Source organism: Opisthocomus hoazin, chromosome 12 (genome assembly GCF_030867145.1).
Source record: "Opisthocomus hoazin isolate bOpiHoa1 chromosome 12, bOpiHoa1.hap1, whole genome shotgun sequence".
NCBI classification, from domain to species: Eukaryota; Metazoa; Chordata; class Aves; order Opisthocomiformes; family Opisthocomidae; genus Opisthocomus; species Opisthocomus hoazin.
Window position 1 is genome coordinate 4,792,418 of NC_134425.1, and position 12,636 is coordinate 4,805,053.

Genomic DNA, 12,636 nt, shown 5'->3' on the forward strand with positions numbered 1-12,636 from the left:
GGATGATGGGACAGAGTACACCCCTAGCAAGCCTGCAGGTTGTACTGCACTGGGAGGAGTGGTTGAGATACCAGGTAGTATGCATTGTCATTCAGCAGGACCTTGACAGGCTGGAGAAACAGGCTACCAGGAACCTCCTGAAATACTGAAGCTGAATGCGTGCCCTGGACGTCTGCCTGGGAGCCCCGTGCACTCTCCGTGTACTGCGTTGCCCAGCGCCTGGGCAGTTTGCCACAAGAGCTGTGTCTAAATGGGGGGGTCACAGGGCTTGGAGGCTTTGGAGTGGCTTGTGTCAGCCTCTGGCATAAGTCTCCGGTGGGAGAGGCACCAGCTCCCACCTGGTGCCCAGGCGGAAGGTCCCACTGCCATGGCGTGAGCCCACCGGGCAGATCAGGTCTCATCTGGTCTCATCTGGGTGCCCGCTTCTCGGGTGGACCTTCTGAAACTTAAAGGCCACAAAACACCTACCACATAGATCATAAAACATGTGGATTATCTTTTATCGCCTTTGTCGTGATGCTAATCTGAACCGCTGCTTTAGTGTAGAGAAATACTTACCACTGGTGTTGCACGTGGTGTTTCCACTGGGCTTGGTAACGATGAACAGACAGCGCAGTTGAGGTGGAAAGGGTTACCTCTCTTTATCGCTCCTCTGTGTTTGGCTGAGTTTTAATTAAAACCAGATAGAGGAAAATTTTTCACACTGTTTCCAATTTTTAGTGATTTCACCTGCTGTTGAAAATTGCATCAAGACAGAACACTGACGGGATGATGTAAAGGGGAATGAATGCTCCTTTTAGCTGCCATGAATGGAGGCTTCTCATATCAGTTAAGTGTTGACTTTATAATTATGAGAAGATTACATGTTTCTGTTATTTTTTTGGCTGGTCCTGTAAGACGTAAGTTAACTAACGTTTCACCACTTTGTGTAACCTTTCAAAATGGAGAAGGGAGGTTTGGCTGATAAATTGCATAAGATCATGCTATTTGGAGGTATTTACTGTAACTAACAAAGTGGAAAATTACCTTCCTCACCCTTCAGTCTTTTCTATCTGCTTGCTCTTTCCTGGGTTTTGCAGTTCGTGAGTTTTCTGCTTGCTGCCTCTAGAAAGATTTTTAATGAATAATCATCCCGGAGGTGTTTGCTCCACAACTGTGCTCTAGTTGTATTTTTGTAAGTATGGCTAAAAATTTAGCCACAACTCCTTTGCTGTCTGATGACTGTGGGTGGTGGAGCTGGCGAGTTACTCACTAGATGAGTGGTGTCTGGGCGGTGGGATGCTCGAGGGGGCGGTGGGATGTCAGGACTGGGAGCGACGAGCATCTCGCCTCGTGTTCACCACTTTGACTCGAGTCTGGCATCCAGCTCCGCAAGGAACAGAGTCCATCTTCCAAAATTCAGCTTAAGTAGGGATGCCTTGCCATCTTGGCATGGCGATGGCCAGCGGGGTGGGTGTGGAGAAGGCACCCGGTGCTCCTTCTGGGAGCAGGCCTGCTGCAGTGTGTGGTTGGGTCCCACAGCACTGAAGGCTGCTTGGCAGGTGCCCGTGTCTGCAGTGTGAAGACCAGGCTCGTTAGGCCCTGGGATGCCGGTGCCAGCACTGTGCATGGGGGCCGTTTCCAAAGATAAATCCTTGCTCCCCTCCAGCAAACAGCCTTTGACACCAGCCGCTGGGGCCAAAGTATATTGCACTGTTTGCATCTGGGTGCCAAGCGCTATTGCAGGACACCTGTTGTTTAATAGGAGCAGCTTAGCACTTTGGCTAAGTGGTTGCAGGTGTCTCCGTAGAGGTTTTGGGCCCAGGGTTTGGCTGCAGGTGCAGTGGGCAGGTTGTGAAAAGAGCAGGTGATGCCAAAACCCCGTTACAGTTGGGGTTTGCCTTGTTTGCCAGATCCTTTCTGAGAACTCACTGATCAGCGTCTTGCATGTTTTTTTCTTTGCACCCACCTTTTGCAGAGGAGCCAAGCACTTCTACCGTTGGTCTGTCCGTGGGAATATAGAAGGTGGGTGGTAAAAACCCAAGTGTGTTTCCAGGCATGCGGTCTGCTAGCTCTGGATGACGGCTTGTCACTAGCTGGGGAACAGTGTATAGCTGCGTGCGTAAGCAGGGTCTGCTGCGCATACTTCTTAGTTGAGTGCTATGACCATGCCCGTTTCCCACTGTTTTCATCTGAGAAAACTAGCTCTACTCTTCCCCCCCCCCCAATTTTCTGGCCTTTTTATACCCACTTTGTTCCCATTTTGTGTCAAGATGAGTGCAACAGTCAGGGACAAAGCAGGGGAGAGGGATGGTCCCGAGTGTGATATTTGTGCCTTTCTGAACCATTCATCGATACTAACTGGATGTGGACGAAGCGCGTGTTCACATTTCTGTCGGATTAGCCAGACAGACCACGTACCCTGGCGTCCATGCCAGCTGCTGGCGAGCAGGCTGTTACCTGATCCGGAGCTGACAATACCTGATCCAGCAAAAAGTCAAAGCCGTCCAGACAGGCGATAACCTGACCTAGCAGAAATCCTGCCAATGTGAAGTTAACCACCAGTCCTTTATACTGCATGGCATCTTTTTATGTGGTACTGAGAGCTGTAAAGCTGGGTTTATTCAGTCGTTGGAACATGGCCTCATCTATGCCAGTGCTGCTGCCTGTCTTGGTGGCAGGGTCACTGTGGAGCGAAGCGAGACCTGCCTGCTGCTGCGGGCCTGAGCGGTGCTGGCTGGCCACAGCTGCCCGGAAAGCAGGTCGCTGGAGGTGGGAATGGAGCTCGGATCCTTTGGCAGTTACATGAAGCTCAGTTACCCACTTGCTGCAGGCAGGAGCCTGACTGAAGCCTGGAACAACCACCGCTTGTCTGCAGTGGGGAGCAGACGAATGTCTGGGACTGCCCAGGTCTGTAGAAGCCCTGTTTTGCTGTGGAAGTTGGCAGCATGTTGATTTTCTGATTTTTAGGATTTTTTTTCTGCCCCAGTTGGATCCATAGGAAGGAAATGAGCCTACATATATAGCATGTTTCCTGGCAGTGGAGGGGGCAAAATTAGAATATCCTGTTTACATGTTGTTAGCACTGTATTTGGCCAGCTGTCCCGAGGGTTTTCAGCTTGCCAGATCGGGACAGGCTTTCCTTCAGGTCTGAGAGCCTTCTGTGCTGCTGGAGCAGAGGCGTGTGGCAGCTGGCACTGAGCACCACCCCGGGCTGGGCCCTGCCGCTGCAGAGCGGGCTGCAGCCATGGCAGGGAACACGAGGCTTGCCAGGGTAGGTACTTCAGAACGAAAATCTTTCATAGGCTGAAGGTGGGAGAAACCTAAGGCAGATGACGGTCTGAAATTGTTGTTCCTGCAGGATGACCTGGCAGGAAGGTATATCACTCCTCTCTGTGTTCTCAGAGCATTCTTGAGTCACTTGAGTTGCACTGACTGAAGAAAAACAGGTTCAGAGGGTTGAGGTGGTAGGGTTTTAAGTCATTTCCAGCTTTACTTGAAGTGAATAGCTCAGTCTTTCTAAATAGCTTGGTATAATACTTACCTATATGCATGCTTTTTTTTAAGCAAACCTATTTACACTTCTGGAGGTGCTGAAGAACCGTCGTGCGGCAGGCGAGAACTAGCGAGCCAGTGTCGGTGGCACCGTTAGGGGTGGGTGGTGGAAATGCAGGGCTGCTATGGATGTGTGTACTGCTTGGGGAAGGAGCTGCTGGCTTTGTAACCAAAGGTGGTTACACAACGCCATGCCTTTTCCAGGCTGTCATGCTCATTCTGGAAATAGACCGTTATCTAAGAAAGCAGAAAAGTGCACCTGGAAACTTTTAGACTAGTCTCCTTGTTTAATCATGAACCCGTTTTAAATATGTCAAGGAAGGCAGCTGTAATATATGACCTTTTTCTGCCATATATTAGTGATGACTCATACCTGCAATGTCGGGAGAATGTAATGAAAAGTCTCCCCAGCTTGACGTCTGTGCAGCTGATGTTCTCAGGTCTGACGTGCTGTGGAGTTCAGGGTGCTTGGGCTGCATTGGTGGTGCTTTCAGTGTCGCTGTTGCTACCTGGTTGCACAGATTTTTCGAAGCTGAAGCATTTAAATGGATTCTGTCTTTTCCGTGGCATCTCAGAAGGTTTAACTGTCTTTTCTCTGTAGGCCACACAGGTGTCGGCAGCTCCTGTTTCATACAGATAAGAGCCACGACAAAGCAACTAAATGGTTTGCTAAAGACAACTGAGTCAAAACTGGAAAAGGGGGCTGGTAGAGTGGCTGGCTGGTTCTGTACTGTGATCGCTGTCATTTATATAGGAAAATCTGCAATGTGTAGATAGATATACTGTTATTAATGTGTGGTATCAGTAAGCACAAAGGAAAAGTGATGAAAATACGAGCTTTAAATATGTCGTTTATTGTTTATTTACTGTAATAAAACTGTCTTTATGTCTGTAATACTGCCACTGGAAACAGCTTAAATAAAACTTAGCAGGTCCACATTCTGACCTGCATTATGCCAGAGTGAGTCTAAAGTAATGGAGTGGCATGCACCTCATCCCAGAGCTCAGAGGATCTCCAGCTGGTGCAACCAGCTGAATGAACTCGTAGCAATTAAAGCACTGGCAGAAACTGCAGTATCCATGTTAATTAAAAACCAAATGTTTAAGTGTGAGTGCATTTGCAACCTGAATATTCCTTTTGAGGAATCTCCTCAATCACCATCTGTGAACTGCCACTTCTTCTGTCGCGCATTGTATTGGGGTACGCAGTGTGAAGGTCTGCCCTTTTCTGAAATTGGTGTGAATCTACAGCCGGGCTGAATGCCCCCGGTGCTCCACACCAGCTTCCCGACAGGAAACTTGCCCCGGAGCACTGGGGAGCTTTGGATGTTGGTACTGGATTTTTCTGGACTGAAGCCAGGACCTGCGGGAGCATCGCTCGCTCCTGCCTGCGTGACCTGCATGCATGTGTCTGTTGGGCTTGCCGGGCGGCTCGGGATGGGCTGGCGTGTCCTCCTCTGCCAGCACTTGCACAGGCTCAGGGTTCTGCTGGCCCCAGCCTGTCTTCACCTGATTGCTGCTACCACTGTGCTAGATTTACACTCCTCAAATAGGCTGAATTGTGTGTGGGATCAGTATGTTCTGGGCAAAATGAAGGTGGTTTGAGCTGGAAGGCCTTGTTGGCCTGTCCCTTTGGGCTGTGAGAGGATGCATGTCTGCAGCGAGACAGTCAGGTGCTCAGCCATGACGGGCGATGGGATGGGACAGGGCTCTACAGATGTGCTCTCCTTTATCCCCCCACCTCTACATGTCTGCTTGCTCCTCTGATCCCAGTAATCACAAAGTATGTTTAGAAGCAGGGTTTTCTTCTCTGTTGTTTTTTTTTTTTTTGGTCAAGAATTCAGTTGCTAAAGTTATTTGCCAGTCCCCTTGTGCTGTGGTTGTCAACTTGAGCATGAAGCTTGAGCAGTCGGCTGAGCTCTGAATCATGGACAAAACAACCCAAAGCAACACAGACGACAGAGCAGCCACGAGAACTACGTGGTCTTCCAGTTCATTGCCTCAGTAGCAAAAGATCTTTCTATAAATGCCAAGTGTGAAGTATAAATCATCCTGGAACTGCCATGCACTAAATCAAGAAGCAGGGAAACGAATGAATATCTGTAAACTGAGCATCAGCCTAAGTGCAGCGCTGGGCAGAACAATGGGGCTGTGATTTGCCTTGTGCCGTCGGGAGGCTCGGCAGCAGTCGCGGACCCGCACAAAGGGGAGCTGTGCAGAGGCACGCCGGCTGCGGCCGAGGCGAGGTGAACTCTGTGCAGATAGTGTCGGTAATTTCATGGTTCAGAGCAGTAATTTCGCATACTGTATGAAGCAATAAGCATTTGCAGCGCTAGCTTCAGGCTTTCACTGTGCCACTGGGTGGATCGACTTTAACAGTGACAAAAGCCTTCCAGTTTCCAGCAGCTGCTGAGCTGCTAATCGGAGCTGATACCGGCTCCTGTGGCATCTCCCACTCCGCAGCGCTGACCTGGAGCTGCCGTGGTTTAGTTCACCAGCACAGGCATGCCCTGGGCATATTGCTGCTAGAGTACGAATTCGGGGAGGGTGGTGCTTGAGAGGTGTTTCTACAGCCTTCTCTGCTCCCAAACTCTTGCCCATCAGCTCACCCTACACTTGAAACTCTGCAAAGTTTCCGACGGAACAGCCCATGTATCTGCTGAAGCAAGTGGGAATAGGCTGCAGCCAAGCCCTGCTGACCTGCTGGCAGTGGCGGTCCCTTGGGCAGGTAGAGCTCAACTCCTGTGTCCTGGTCAGCGCTGTCGTTCCTGGAACTGGTCCCAGTGCCTCCCTTTGGCCATGACCTCTCCCAGCAGCGTGGTCCTACGCAAGCCACGGCCTTGTTAAGCAATAGGCAGAGTGGAGGTAGTGAAAGTTGTTCCAGGAGCTTGAGTTAGAACCTAGAGCTTGCTTCTACAAAACTCCCAGTGAACATGAACTTCACTGCGTTTGTAACCAAACATAAATTAATTTCAAACTTTGATTTTTCCGAGTAAGTTCTACACGGGTATCCTCCTGCTCCAAGCCTGCGTATTAATTGAGTAAAGCCTCTTGTAGGAGGCAGGCACTGAAGTGACAGAGATCTTTTTAAGTCAGCAGGTCTGTATCTCAAGGGCCTAAGTAGTTTATTGGTGGGGTTTTTACCTTCTTTTACTTTCTGCTGTTAAGGCCGACAACCTGCTGGGGGTCTGTTATAGATCACCCAACCAGGATGAAGAGGTAGATGAAGTTTTCTACAAGAGGCTGGCAGAAGTCTCACAATTGCTAGCCCTTGTTCGCATGGAGGACTTTAACTTACTGGACTTCTGCTGGAAATACCACACAGCAGAGAGGAAACAGTCTAGGAGGTTCCTGGAGTGTGTGGAAGGTAACTGCCTGACACAGCTGGTGAGTGAGCCTACCAGAGGTGGTGCCTCGCTAGACCTGCTGTTTACTAACGGAGAAGGACTGGTGGGAGATGTGCTGGTCGGAGGCTGTCCTGGGCTTAGCGACCATGAAATGATAGAGTTCTTGGTGCATGGTGAAGTGAAGAAGGTGGCCAGCAAAACCACCACCATGGATTTTCGGAGGGTAGACTTTGGCCTGTTCAGGATGCTGGTTGAGAGGGTTGCCTGGGAGAGAGTCCTGAAGGGCAAAGGGATCCAGGCAGGCTGGACATTCTTCAAGGAGGAAGTCTTCAAGGCACAGGAACAGGCTGTCCCCATGTGCCGCAAGATGAACCGGCAGGGAAGACGACCGGCCTGGCTGAACAGGTAGCTCTTGAAAAAAAAGGAGGGTCTAGCACCTATGGAAGAAAGGGCAGGTGACTCAAGAGGAGTACAGGGGTCTTGTTAGGTTGTACAGAGAGGAAATTAGAAAGGCAAAAGCCCAGCTAGAACTCAGGCTGGCCACTGTTGTAAGGGACAACAAAAAATGTTTCTACAAATACATCAACAACAAAAAGAGGGCCAATGAGAGTCTCCATCCCTTACTGGATGCGAGGGGGAATGTTGTCAACAAGGATGAGGAAAAGGCTGAGGTACTTAATGCCTTCTTTGCCTCAGTCTTTAGTAGTCAGACTAGTTATGCCCAGGATAGTCATCCCCCAGTGCTCGAAGATAGGGAAGGAGTGCGGAACAAACCTCCCATAATCCAGGAGGAAGCAGTTAACGACCTGCTATGCCACCTGGACACTTACAGGTCTATGGGGCTGCATGGGATCTACCCAAGAGTGCTGAGGTAATTGGCGGAGGAGCTGGCCAAGCCACTCTCCATCATCTATCAGTAGTTCTGGCTAATGGGGGAGGTCCCAGATGACTGGAGGATAACCAGTGTAACACCCATCTACAAGAAGGGCCGGAAGGAGGATCCCGGGAACTACAGGCCTGTCAGCCTGACCTCTGTGCCGGGGAAGATTATGGAGCAATTCATCCTGAGTGCCCTCACTGGGCATGTGAAGGACAACCAGGGGATCAGGCCCAACCAGCCTGGGTTCCTGAAAGGCAGGTCCTGCTTGACCAACCTGATCTCCTTCTATGAGCAGGTGACCTGCCTAGTGGACAGTGGAAGGGCTGTGCATGTTGTCTACCTTGACTTTAGTAAGGCCTTTGACACTATTTCCTACAGCATCCTCCTGGAGAAACTAGCTGCCCATGGATGGGTGTGCTCTTCGCTGGATAAAGAACTGGCTGAATGGCCGAGCGCAGAGAGTGGTGGTGAATGGAGTTAAATCCAGCTGGCGGCCGGTCACGAGTGGTGTTCCCAGGGCTCAGTTTTGGGTGCGGTCTTGTTTAATGTCTTGATCAATGATCTGGATGAGGGGATTCAGTGCTCTCTCAGTAAGTTTGCAGATGGCACCAAGCTGGGCGGGAGAGTCGATCTGCTCGAGGGTAGGAAGGCTCTGCAGAGGGACCTGGACAGACTGGATCGATGGGCCGAGGCCAACTGTATGAGGTTCAGCAAGGCCAGATGCCGGGTCCTGCACTTCAGTCACAACAACCCCATGCAACACTACAGGCTTGGGGAGGAGTGGGTGGAGAGCTGCCTGGCGGAAAAGGACCTTGGGGTGTTGGTTGACAGCCAGCTGAACATGAGCCAGCAGTGTGCCCAGGTGGCCAAGAAGGCCAACGCCATCCTGGCTTGTATCAGCAATGGTGTGGCCAGCAGGAGTAGGGAGGTGATGGTGAGACCACACCTCCAGTGCTGTGCTCAGCTTTGGGCCCCTCACTACAAGACGGACATTGAGGGGCTGGAGTGTGTCCAGAGAAGGGCAACGAGGCTGGTGCGGGGTCTAGAGAACAAGTCTTACGAGGAGCGGCTGAGGGAACTGGGATTGTGTAGTCTGGAGAAGAGGAGACTGAGGGGAGACATAATCGCTCTCTACAACTACCTGAAAGGAGGTTGTAGTGAGGCGGGGGTTAGTCTCTTCTCCCAGACAACTAGTGATAGGACAAGACACAATGTCCTCAAGTTGCATCAGGGGAGGTTTAGATTGGATATTAGGAAAAATTTCTTTACTGAAAGAATGGTCAGGCATTGGACCAGGCTGCCCAGGGCAGTGGTGGAGTCACCATCCCTGGAGGGGTTCAAAAAACATGTAGATGTGGCACTTCGGGACCTGGTTTAGTAGACATGGTGTTGTTGGGCGGATGGTTGGACTTGATGGTGGAGACCAGTGACGAGTGGTGTGCCTCAGGGGTTGGTACTGGGGCCGGTGCTGTTCAATACCTTTGTTGGCGACATGGACAGTGGGACTGAGTGTACCCTCAGCAAGTTTGCTGACGACACCAAGCTGTGTGGTGTGGTTGGCACGCTGAAGGGAAGGGATGCCATTCAGAGGGACCTTGACAGGCTGGAGAGGTGGGCCTGCGTGAACTGCATGAAGTTCAACAAGGCCAGGTGCAAGATCCTGCACATGGGTCAGGGCAATCCCAAACACAAGTACAGGCTGGGCGGAGAGTGGCTTGAGAGCAGCCCTGAGGAGAAGGACTTGGTGGTACTAGTGAATGAGAAGCTCAGCATGAGCTGGCAATGTGCACTTGCAGTCCAGAAAGCCAACCGTATCCTGGGCTGCATCAAGGGAAGCGTGGCCAGCAGGGCGAGGGAGGGGATTCTGCCCTTTTACTCCTCTCTCATGAGACCCCACCTGGAGTCCTGCGTCCAGCTCTGGAGCCCCCAGTATAAGAAGGACATGAATGTGTTGGAGCGGGTCCAGAGGAGGGCCACGAAGATGATCAGAGGCCTGGAGCACCTCTCCTACAAGGACAGGCTGAGGGAGTTGGGGCTGTTCAGCCTGGAGAAGAGAAGGCTCCGGCGTGACCTTAGAGCAGCTGCCGGTACCTGAAGGGACCTACAGGAAGGATGGAGAGGGGCTTTTCACAAGGGTGTGTGGGGACAGGACAAGGGGGAATGGCTGTAAACTAAAAGAGGGCAGATTTAGATTAGATATTAGGAAGAAATTCTTCCCCATGAGGGTGGTGAGACACTGGCCCAGGTTGCCCAGAGAAGCTGTGGCTGCCCCCTCCCTGGCAGTGTTCAAGGTCAGGCTGGATGGAGCTCTGAGCAACCTGGGCTGGTGGAAGATGTCCCTGCTCATGGCAGGGGGGTTGGAACCAGATGATCTTTAAGGTCTCTTCCAACCCTTACCATTCTATGATCTTATAGGTCTTTTCCAACCTATGATTCTATGATTTCTTCCATGGGGAGAAAGCAAGGTTGGGGGCAATCTCAGTGAGGTTCAACAAAAACTTTCCTGGTCCATAGACTGCTTCTTGCCTTGCTTTGCTTAAGCTGTGATTTGTGTTAGGTGTTGTGGGCCACCTTACTCCAGCTTAACGTACTCCAGCCTCCAGCATGGTTGTTGCGGGGAGTGCTCGAGTGCTTGCGAGCCAGAGTGGCGTTCCTCGTTCCTGGATGGGGCCAGATCCCTCCTGGCTGGGGGGTGTTGCGGTCTCAGGTATGGATGGGCTGCAGCTCGGGAGGGGAGCTTAAGATGTTTCCCTGAGCAGTTCACACATCCCTTAGTCTGTGATTTTCAACCTTAACACAAGTTGTGGTGTCTCCTGGTCTTCCCTGGGGGAAGAGGGCGGTGCTGGTAGCTCACCCAGACAGTCCCTCCATCGCTCCTGTTGCAAGACAACCTAGGCCAGGCCTGCATGCGGTTAGTGTGTTGCTGCTGAGCGTGTCCAGGGTGTATTTATTTATAACTTGTACATACCAGGTTTTATTTTACATTGGGTACTCAAGCCCTGGTACCTTTGCCAGGTGACAAATTGAAGCCCTCCAGGGAGAGCTACACATGGTGGTGAGGGCCGGGGGGTTTCCCCGGCCGGCTGCACCCCGTGAGGTGCCTTGTTTCTGCTGGCTGCCGCTGGCTGGGAGGTGACGTGTCTGTCGGAAGATCCCTCCTCCTGTGGCTGCTGGAGGAAGGCAGCATTCTTCCAGCCTGAAGTCACCTCTTGGCGTCGGAGCTGCTGCAGTCCAGGACATCTGCACAGTAGCTGCTGTCAGCTCGGGCAGGTCCTGCCGCAGCAGTGGCACGGCTGCCCAGGCTCGGGGCAGCGCTGATGCTTTGCTATTTACCCAGCTTCTTAACAGATGATTTTTTTTTTTTTAAGGTAGTAGCAACGCCCCATGTAAAACCTGCTGGGGCGTGAGATGCCAGGCCACAGGCACCGCAGCCTGTGTGGAAAACGTCCCGTGGGCAGGGGCACCTGCATGCTCCCGCTGCAGCCCCTCCATGCTCCTCCCGCCCTGCCAGCTGGCCCCTGCTGCCACAGTGCCATTGCTTGAGCCGCGTTAAGGCTTCCCTCCTCCTATGTTCTTCCCGCTTCATGGCTGTGGGTTTTCGTTTCCCTGCCCCTTGGCTAGGCCACAGGTGTGGCAAAGCTTGTGAGGGACTTGAGTAGTGATGGTCTTTTCCTGTCCGAGAGAAGAAAAGGGAGTTTTGCAGTAGCCAGGCGTGGTGTTCACCCGCCCTTCTCCCAGCACTGCAGAGGCAGGCAGGGAGTCATCTGTGCCATGTGTTAGTTGTTAATTTTAGCTTTACCATAACTCTTGACGACAAGGCTTGGTTGTTTCCTGCTGTAGGCAGCATGTAGCAGTTATCCTGGAGGTACGGTGTGGCTGGAAGGCAGTGAAGCTGCAGCTCATCCCTGCGCCGTGGCGCGCTGTCAAGGAGAGCGGCAGCCAGATTCTCCCTCTGACTCGCACAGCAGCTGCGTGCTGGAGTTTGTGTTGCGTTTGTGCTAAACCCTTGACTTCAGGTGAAGTGAGGATGGTGTTAGGCGCAGGCTGAGTCCTGCGTGTGTCTGAGGACAAACCTTGGCCGAAAGGTGGTTGTACATCTGCCGTTACATGTACTCCGTTTAACCTTTGCCCACTGCTTCTGTCCCAGTGCTGGGTACCTGGTGAAGTCTGAAGTACCAGCCTGTGCTGGCATGCTCAAAAGAGCATCCCACGGTCTGATTGACAGGTTCCGTACTGGACTTCTAATGCGTGGGCTACTACAGAGAACTCTTGTAAGTACGTTGCAGGAGGCTGAACAAATATTATATAGCATTAATATCTTCTCTAGGTTGTTGCTGATACCTTTGCTTGTTATAATGGATTGCGTTTGGTCTCTTGAGTCCGGAGCAAAACAATTGAGTACATCACAAAATACCTGTCTTTCTCCTGGTGCTGGTATTAGCATTTTGCTAGTGTGTGTGACCCAGAGAGCATCGTGCCTCTGACAGCCGTGTTGCCGTACGGCGCTGGAGGCTTGCCTGTTTGCGTCCAGAGGTGCTCTTCCAACTGACACGGTCAAGCTCGGTGAAGGGGACTGGTTAAAGGCGTGGGGAGCGCTGGCAATATGCTGTAGCTAAGTGCAGCAGGGAGTCTCTGGGAGCTCCTTCTCTTTCTAGTGTCATTTTTGTTGGAGGTCTTTTGCCATGGTCCACAGCATGCGTTTGCTCAGTCTCTGCTCTCAGGTTTGGTCAAACACTAAGCGTGGATGCAAACGTCTCTTCACCCCAGCGCAGGAACGCTGTGCTCCTGCTCAGCCAACCGTTATGCAAACTTTGGGTGTATGCAACATCGTATAACATCTTTTCCTAGCTGAGGAGAGATGTGGGATCTGTAGGA

General features: G+C 51.7%; 1 protein-coding gene across 2 annotated transcripts in view; it reads left to right on the forward strand.

Moving 5' to 3' along the window:
• Positions 1-12,636, forward strand: part of WTIP (WT1 interacting protein) — an 87,097-nt gene that overhangs the window by 18,871 nt on the left and 55,590 nt on the right. Inside the window, exon 1 of one of the 2 annotated variants that reach the window (XM_075433797.1) lies at positions 11,987-12,032. The exons of the other annotated variant lie outside the window; for it this stretch is intronic. The gene's annotated coding sequence lies outside the window, so the exon portion shown is untranslated. Of the gene's footprint in view, positions 1-11,986; positions 12,033-12,636 lie in introns of those variants that run through there. 2 annotated transcript variants of the gene reach the window in all.